At 47.6% G+C, this 6,144-nt stretch overlaps 1 protein-coding gene across 2 annotated transcripts in view; it reads left to right on the top strand.

Annotated features, from left to right (window-relative positions):
- The first annotated feature begins 1,412 nt into the window (after nt 1–1,412).
- The window catches only part of SMIM1 (small integral membrane protein 1 (Vel blood group)), a 29,303-nt gene continuing 24,571 nt past the window's right edge, over nt 1,413–6,144 (top strand). For both annotated transcript variants that reach the window (XR_012488596.1, XM_074306461.1), the window contains exon 1: nt 1,413–1,793. The gene's annotated coding sequence lies outside the window, so the exon portion shown is untranslated. The remainder of the gene's footprint in view (nt 1,794–6,144) is intronic.

Genomic DNA, 6,144 nt, shown 5'->3' with positions numbered 1-6,144 from the left:
TGTCAGGTTCAGACTATATTTCTAGAATTCCTAGATGTTCTAGGTGGTTCCAGCCATTTTTTTTAAGTTAGGAAGGAGAACAAGAAGATTACAGGATGAGCAATATGATGAACTTGGCTCTCTTGAGCGTGCTACTGGTTATTAAAACTATAGATTCAAGAGATGGTGGCCAGAGACCTTTGAAGGCCTCACTTAACTCCCTCACTTAAATTCAATTCACTTGTAAGTCTTGGTATCACCTCCCAGAGGCCATGATCTTATCAGAAAATGAAGGACAAACAGTTCAAGTAGTAGGAGAGACCGTCCAGCAGGAAGAAGAGATTCATATTTTCCAGTGATTCCTGGACATAAAAGAAGATATTCAAGCAGGAAGCAGTTTTAATTTTACTTTGTAAGGAAGCCTGACCTCTATAATTCAAGGCAATTTCAATAGACTTGTGATGGAAAGAGTCGTCCCCATGGAAACTGAATGTGAATCAAAGCCTAGTATTTTCACATTTTTGTTGTTTGTTTTTCTTTCTTGTGTTTTTCCCCCCCACCTTTTAATCGAATTTTTCCTGTGCAGCATGATGAATATGGAAATATGTTTAGAAGAATTGCACATTTAACCTATGTTGGATGGCTTGCTTTCTGGGGGAGGGGATGGAAGGAGGAAGGGAGGAAAATTTGGAACGCAAGGTTGTTGCAAAGATGAATGTTGAAAACTATCTTTGCATGTGTTTGGAAAAATAAAAATCTAAAATTTACAAAATAAAAATACATACATATATATTATATATATAAAAATCTAAAATTTACAAAATAAAAATACATACATATATATTATATATGTACACACACATATATATATGTATACATACATATATATATAATATATATGTATACATACATATATATTATATATGTACACACACACACACACACACACACACACACACACACACACACACATCTTTCTGGCTCCTTGCCCAGCTTCGGCTCCAGACAGTGAGAAATTGACAACACTGATTGAGTTCAGGCAACAAGAAGTCGGAGGGTTTTTTTCCCTGAATAAATAATGACTTTTTGGAACCACAACCATCAATTTCACTTTCCGGGACGCGAGATCCCCGGCAGATCCCCCAGCGCACTTTCGGGGCTGGCCGGAGGCAGAAAGCCGTCCGTGGTCCCGTAACTCAGTCTTTTCCGCGACGTCTCCCCGGCGGGATTGTCCCGGGCGGCCCGGCCCCGCTGGCCAGCGCCCCGGCTTGGGCCGTTCCGGAGCGCCCCTCCCCCGCCCGGCCGAGGACCCCGGGCCGAGCAGCTGCGGCCCTCCCGCTCTCTCCCGCTCCGCACGCCGAGGGTTTGGCCGCAGCCAGAGCTGGGAGGAGCCCGCGGAGGCCGCCAAGTTTGGCCCGGAGCAGCTTCCCCGGGGGCTCAGAAGTGCCGAGTCAGCGCGGGCCGCCGCCGTTCCCATTTCTGCCGCGAGGAGCCAGGGGACAGCCCCCACTCCTCCCCTCCCCCTCCCCTCCCTCCTCCCCCTCCCCCGCAGCCTCCTTTAATCCCAGCCTTCCACCCCGACGCGGAACAGTCCGGACGCTGAGCTGCGGGTCCCGTCGGACGCCCCGCGGCCGCTCCTGCCGGAGCGAACCCCTCATCCCGGACGCGTCTCGGCCCGGAGCCGGGGTCAGGTGGGGAGCCGCAGGTGAGGCAGGGAGCAGCGCCCAGCGCCCGCCCCCGAGGCTCGGAAGGACGCGGGCTTCCCTGGGCCCTCCCGGAGCGGCGGAGCAGCCCTGACGTGACCCCGAGCTAAGGTGAGGGTCCGACGGGTCTGGGACTGGTGGGAGCTGTGGGGGAGAGGGAGAGCCCCGGGAGAGAGCCGCGAAAGTCAGCCCTGCCTCCGGCCCGAGCAGCTTCCCCTGGCCCGCGGCCCAGCTCGGCTCTTATCTCCGGCCCCCAACCGCGTCCTGCCCCGGAGAAAGCTGAGAAGCTTGGGGGCCCGGGGCGTCTTCCGAGCAGTGACCGGCTCTTTTAGCGAGAGAGGAACTGAGGCAGGAGGAAGGAAGGGGGCGAGCAATTATTAATCGCTTACTGCGTGTTAAAGGCTTTACAAATATTCCACTTGCTCCTCTCGACAACCCTGGAAGGTGGATTCTTTTATTATTCCCATTTTATAGCCGGGTAAACTGAGACAGACTGAGGTTAAGTAACTGGGTCCCCCACACGGGAAAATCTGAGAGAAGTCTTTAACTTGGGCCTTCCTGACTCTTAGCCCAATTCTACGCCGCGCTAAGTGAGAAGTGCCCGGAGCATCAGACTGGAAGTGTTAGAGATGGCCCTTTGGTTTCAGTAAGTTAATATTTACATAGGACTTGAAGGTTTCCAATCTCTTTACTTTTATTGTCTCACGTGATCTTCTTAACCACATTGTGAGAGAGGGGCTGTTATTAACCCCTTTTTACAGATGAGAAAACTGAGGCAGACAAGGTGATTGGCCCAGGGTCACGCAGCCAGAAGCCGAGGCCCGACCGGGCCTAGCACTGTCACCTTGATCGCCACAAGCTTAGGGACTGGCCCTGGCCTGCTTTCTCCGGGCGGCCTGGGGAGGGGAGGATGGCCGCAGGCCTTGGGTTTTATTTTTGTTTCACCCCCAAAGCCTCGTTGGTTTTCTTGGCCCAGTCCAGGGCTGGAACCACCACCCAAAGAGGAGCACGGAGTTCTTGGGAATTCCGCTCCCAGCTCCGTGCTCCCAGCTCCGTGCTCCCAGCTCCGTGCTCCCAGCTCTGTGCTCCCAGCTCTGTGCTCCCAGCTCTGTGCTCCCAGCTCCGGGCTCCCAGCTCCGGGCTCCCAGCTCCGTGCTGGGGCCTCCCATTTCTGACCCTTACGAGGGCTGCTCTGGCAATCCTTTTCTGTTTTGAAGCTCTGGGCATTAATGAGCTGCCTGGACTTTAGACCCAGACGTGTTACAGTACAGCTGAGGCTGTTCGGGGCATCTCCCGCTCCAGCTCCTTAACCTCTCTGCCCTCCCAAGATACACTAGGACCCTAGAGATTTTACCAAAATCTCGGAATTCTCTGTGAAGATGTTTGCGATCTTACAGAAAAATGCTGAGGCCTCCAATTCCTCATCCATAAAATGGGCAGAAAAGACTTTGCACGGGCTTGTGGTGAGGAAAGAGATTTGTGAGTTGCATATAAATGGCCGGCAGCAAAGGCAGCCAGGATTTGTGGTCTGGACCAAGCGTGACCTTGGGCCAGTCTTGCATCCGGAGTAATAATAGCCAGTGGGAGCTGGGAGGAGGTGGTGAGTGGAGGAAGGGCTCCTAGCAAACTCTTAACAATATTCCCCCCTTTATGAAGTTTATGAAGCTCTCTCCCCATGGCCCAAGAGATGAGCCCCTCTGTCCCTTGAGTCTTATTTGAAAACTGAGATTTGGATTATAGGGGTCTGTGTCCCCTGGGGCCAAAGGTGACAAGCACCTGAGGCTCTCCCCATAGGTCTCCCTTACCTGAGGACTAAGGAACAGTGGTTTCTGCCAAGAAAACTTTCCCCGGCCAGGCTCCCAAGCTCCATCCCGTTAATGTGGCCCAAAGCTCTTTCCCTATTAGTCCAGGCACAGGGGTCCGGATGCGGATCTGGTCTAAGAAAATGGCCACCCCCCACCCCCCCAGGCTGCCATGTCATTCTTGGGCCAGATAAAGGAGGCACCGGATTGATACTGGCCGAGTCTCCTGACAGTTACCCTTCTGTCTCCTCCTGACTCCCACATAGGGAGGGAGGGAAATAATGGACTAAGGGGGGGAAGGGAAGTCATGGGCAGAGTCAAGGATGATTTAGGATTAGGGTCTGGACCCCTGGAGAAGAGGAAAGGAAAGAAAGGGAGGGAGAGGAAGAAGAGAGGGAGAGAAAAAAAAAGAACAAAGGGGAAAGGGAAAGAAAAAGGGAGGAGAACAAAAGGGAGAGGGAGAGAAAAAAGAGAACAAAGGGGAGAGAGAAAGAAAAAGGGAGAGAGAAAAGAGAACAAAAAGAGAGAGGTCAAGAAGAGAGAGGAAGAAAAAGGGAGAACAAAAGGGAGAGGAAGAAGAGAGGGAAAGAAAAAGGGAGAGGAAGAAGAGAGAGAAAGAAAAAAGAACAAAAGGGAGAGGAAGAAGAGAGGGAAAGAAAAAGGGAAAAGAACAAAGGGGAGAGGGAAAGAAAAAGGGAGGGAAAAAAAGAGAACAAAAAGGGAGTGGAAGAAGAGAGAGAAAGAAAAAAGAACAAAAGGGAGAGGAAGAAGAGAGGGAAAGAAAAAGGGAGGAGAACAAAGTGGAGAGGAAGGGGAGGATGGTAGGAAGGAGGAGAGGGCTGAACCCCTGAAGGAGGGGAGGGGAAAAGGGAGAATTTAAGAAGAAAAAACTTGGGGAGGGGAAAGATAAATAAGATAAAGAGCTATCTAACTCTCCAGGGGGAGACTGGCTATGAAAGGCCTGCAGTTTTGCATTTTACTATAGAGAACCGGTATCTTGAGAAGACACCTGAGCTATGACTTGGGCACATCTGCCAGCAGGAGTATGAGAACATGGACCCCAGGGAGTAGAGATGGGCTTAATTGGGCAGACCCCTTACCACAAGACTTTTGCAGTAGTTAATAAAGAGTTAATGATGAGCACCATGAATAAAGCCACCATGAAAGTAGAATCAATAAGACTTGATCCCTAGTTGATTATATGGAGGGAGGGCAGCTAGGTGGGGCAGGGGGGCACCAGCCCTGCAGTCAGGAGGACCTGAGTTCAAATTTGGTCTCAAACACTTATCACTTGCTGGCTGTGTGACCCTGGGCAAGTCACTTAACCCTGTTTGCCTCAGCAAAAACAAAAACAAAAACAAAATGAGTTAAAGAAAGGGCAAAGCACTTAACCCCAATTGCCTCAGGGGAAAAAAATCTATTTGGAAGGGTGAGAGAAAGGAAAGTGCTTTTATAAACCTCTTACAGAAAAGGAAGTCTTTTAAAAAAAAGTCTTTTAACCACTGAATTGCTTCCTTGTAGGATATTAGCTATTCCCTATACCCATTAAAATCATAGGTTGTGTGTAAAAACAATAAAAGAAAGATCAATAGTAACTTGAGAAAGTAGTTTCAGCAGAAAAATGGAGTAAAACCCAGATTTCCTCTCGAGGCAAAGAAAAGCTTGACTAAATAATTAGAATTTATTTAAAAAGAGAAAAAAATGAGGCAGGAGTTTGAAAAAACTCTTGGTTCATGGAAGGCCTCTGAGTGTTTTAGTCATTTTTTCACAGTACCCCGAAGCCAAAAGGAACACTCAACCAATTCTGTTTTGTAAGTAGTTAGGTCCAAAGTACTAAATTAATATTTATGTCCTAACTACTCGGCCACCATTTGAAAAAATCATGTTTATTTGAAAGAAAAAAAATCATTCTTTATTACAATTACAAATGGGGTGTGTGGACACTGTGGCCAACTTCTTAAACTTTGGAATTAGGAAGTACTGACCATACTCACTGTTTTCTCAGGATACTGGACTTATCACCAAATCTGAAAAAAATTTACTGTATTAGAAACAAGAAAGATGTAAAATTTGCTAATATGGCCAAAAGTAAAAGAACGAAAATCTAAAGAAAGCATTGGGAGACAGCCAAATTAATATTAATATACTAAAGACTAATTAATATATCTTGGTGTCTGGCAGATGTTATCATTTTTTCTTAAATCTAAAATAATCTGGGACAGGGGGCAGCTAGGTGGTGAAGTGGATAGAGCACTAGCCCTGAAGTCAGGAGGACCTGAGTTCAAATGTAGACCTCAGACACTTAACACTTCCAGCTGTATGACCCTGGGCAAGTCACTTTAACCCCAATTGCCTCAGCAAAAAAAAAAATAATAATAATAATAATAATAACAATAATAATAATCTGGGACTCTGCAAGCCTACATAGTAGGTTCTCCATCCCTAGAGTCCTTAAACCCAGGACCACTTTTAGGTTCTAGGACAATATTATTACCTTCCAAGATCACCTCCAAGTTATGATGTTTTGCCTTATTTGAGGATGGCTGTTTACATGGTGTTTTCTTCATTAGAATAAAATTACATTAGAATAAAAGCAGAACATTTTTCATCTGTATTTCCAGGATTTGACACTGTGCTCCTCACTTAATAAATATAACTGT

Source organism: Sminthopsis crassicaudata, chromosome 3 (assembly GCF_048593235.1).
Source record: "Sminthopsis crassicaudata isolate SCR6 chromosome 3, ASM4859323v1, whole genome shotgun sequence".
NCBI classification, from domain to species: Eukaryota; Metazoa; Chordata; class Mammalia; order Dasyuromorphia; family Dasyuridae; genus Sminthopsis; species Sminthopsis crassicaudata.
The sequence above is the reverse complement of the archived record's forward strand: the minus strand, read 5'-3'. Positions and strand labels throughout refer to the sequence as shown.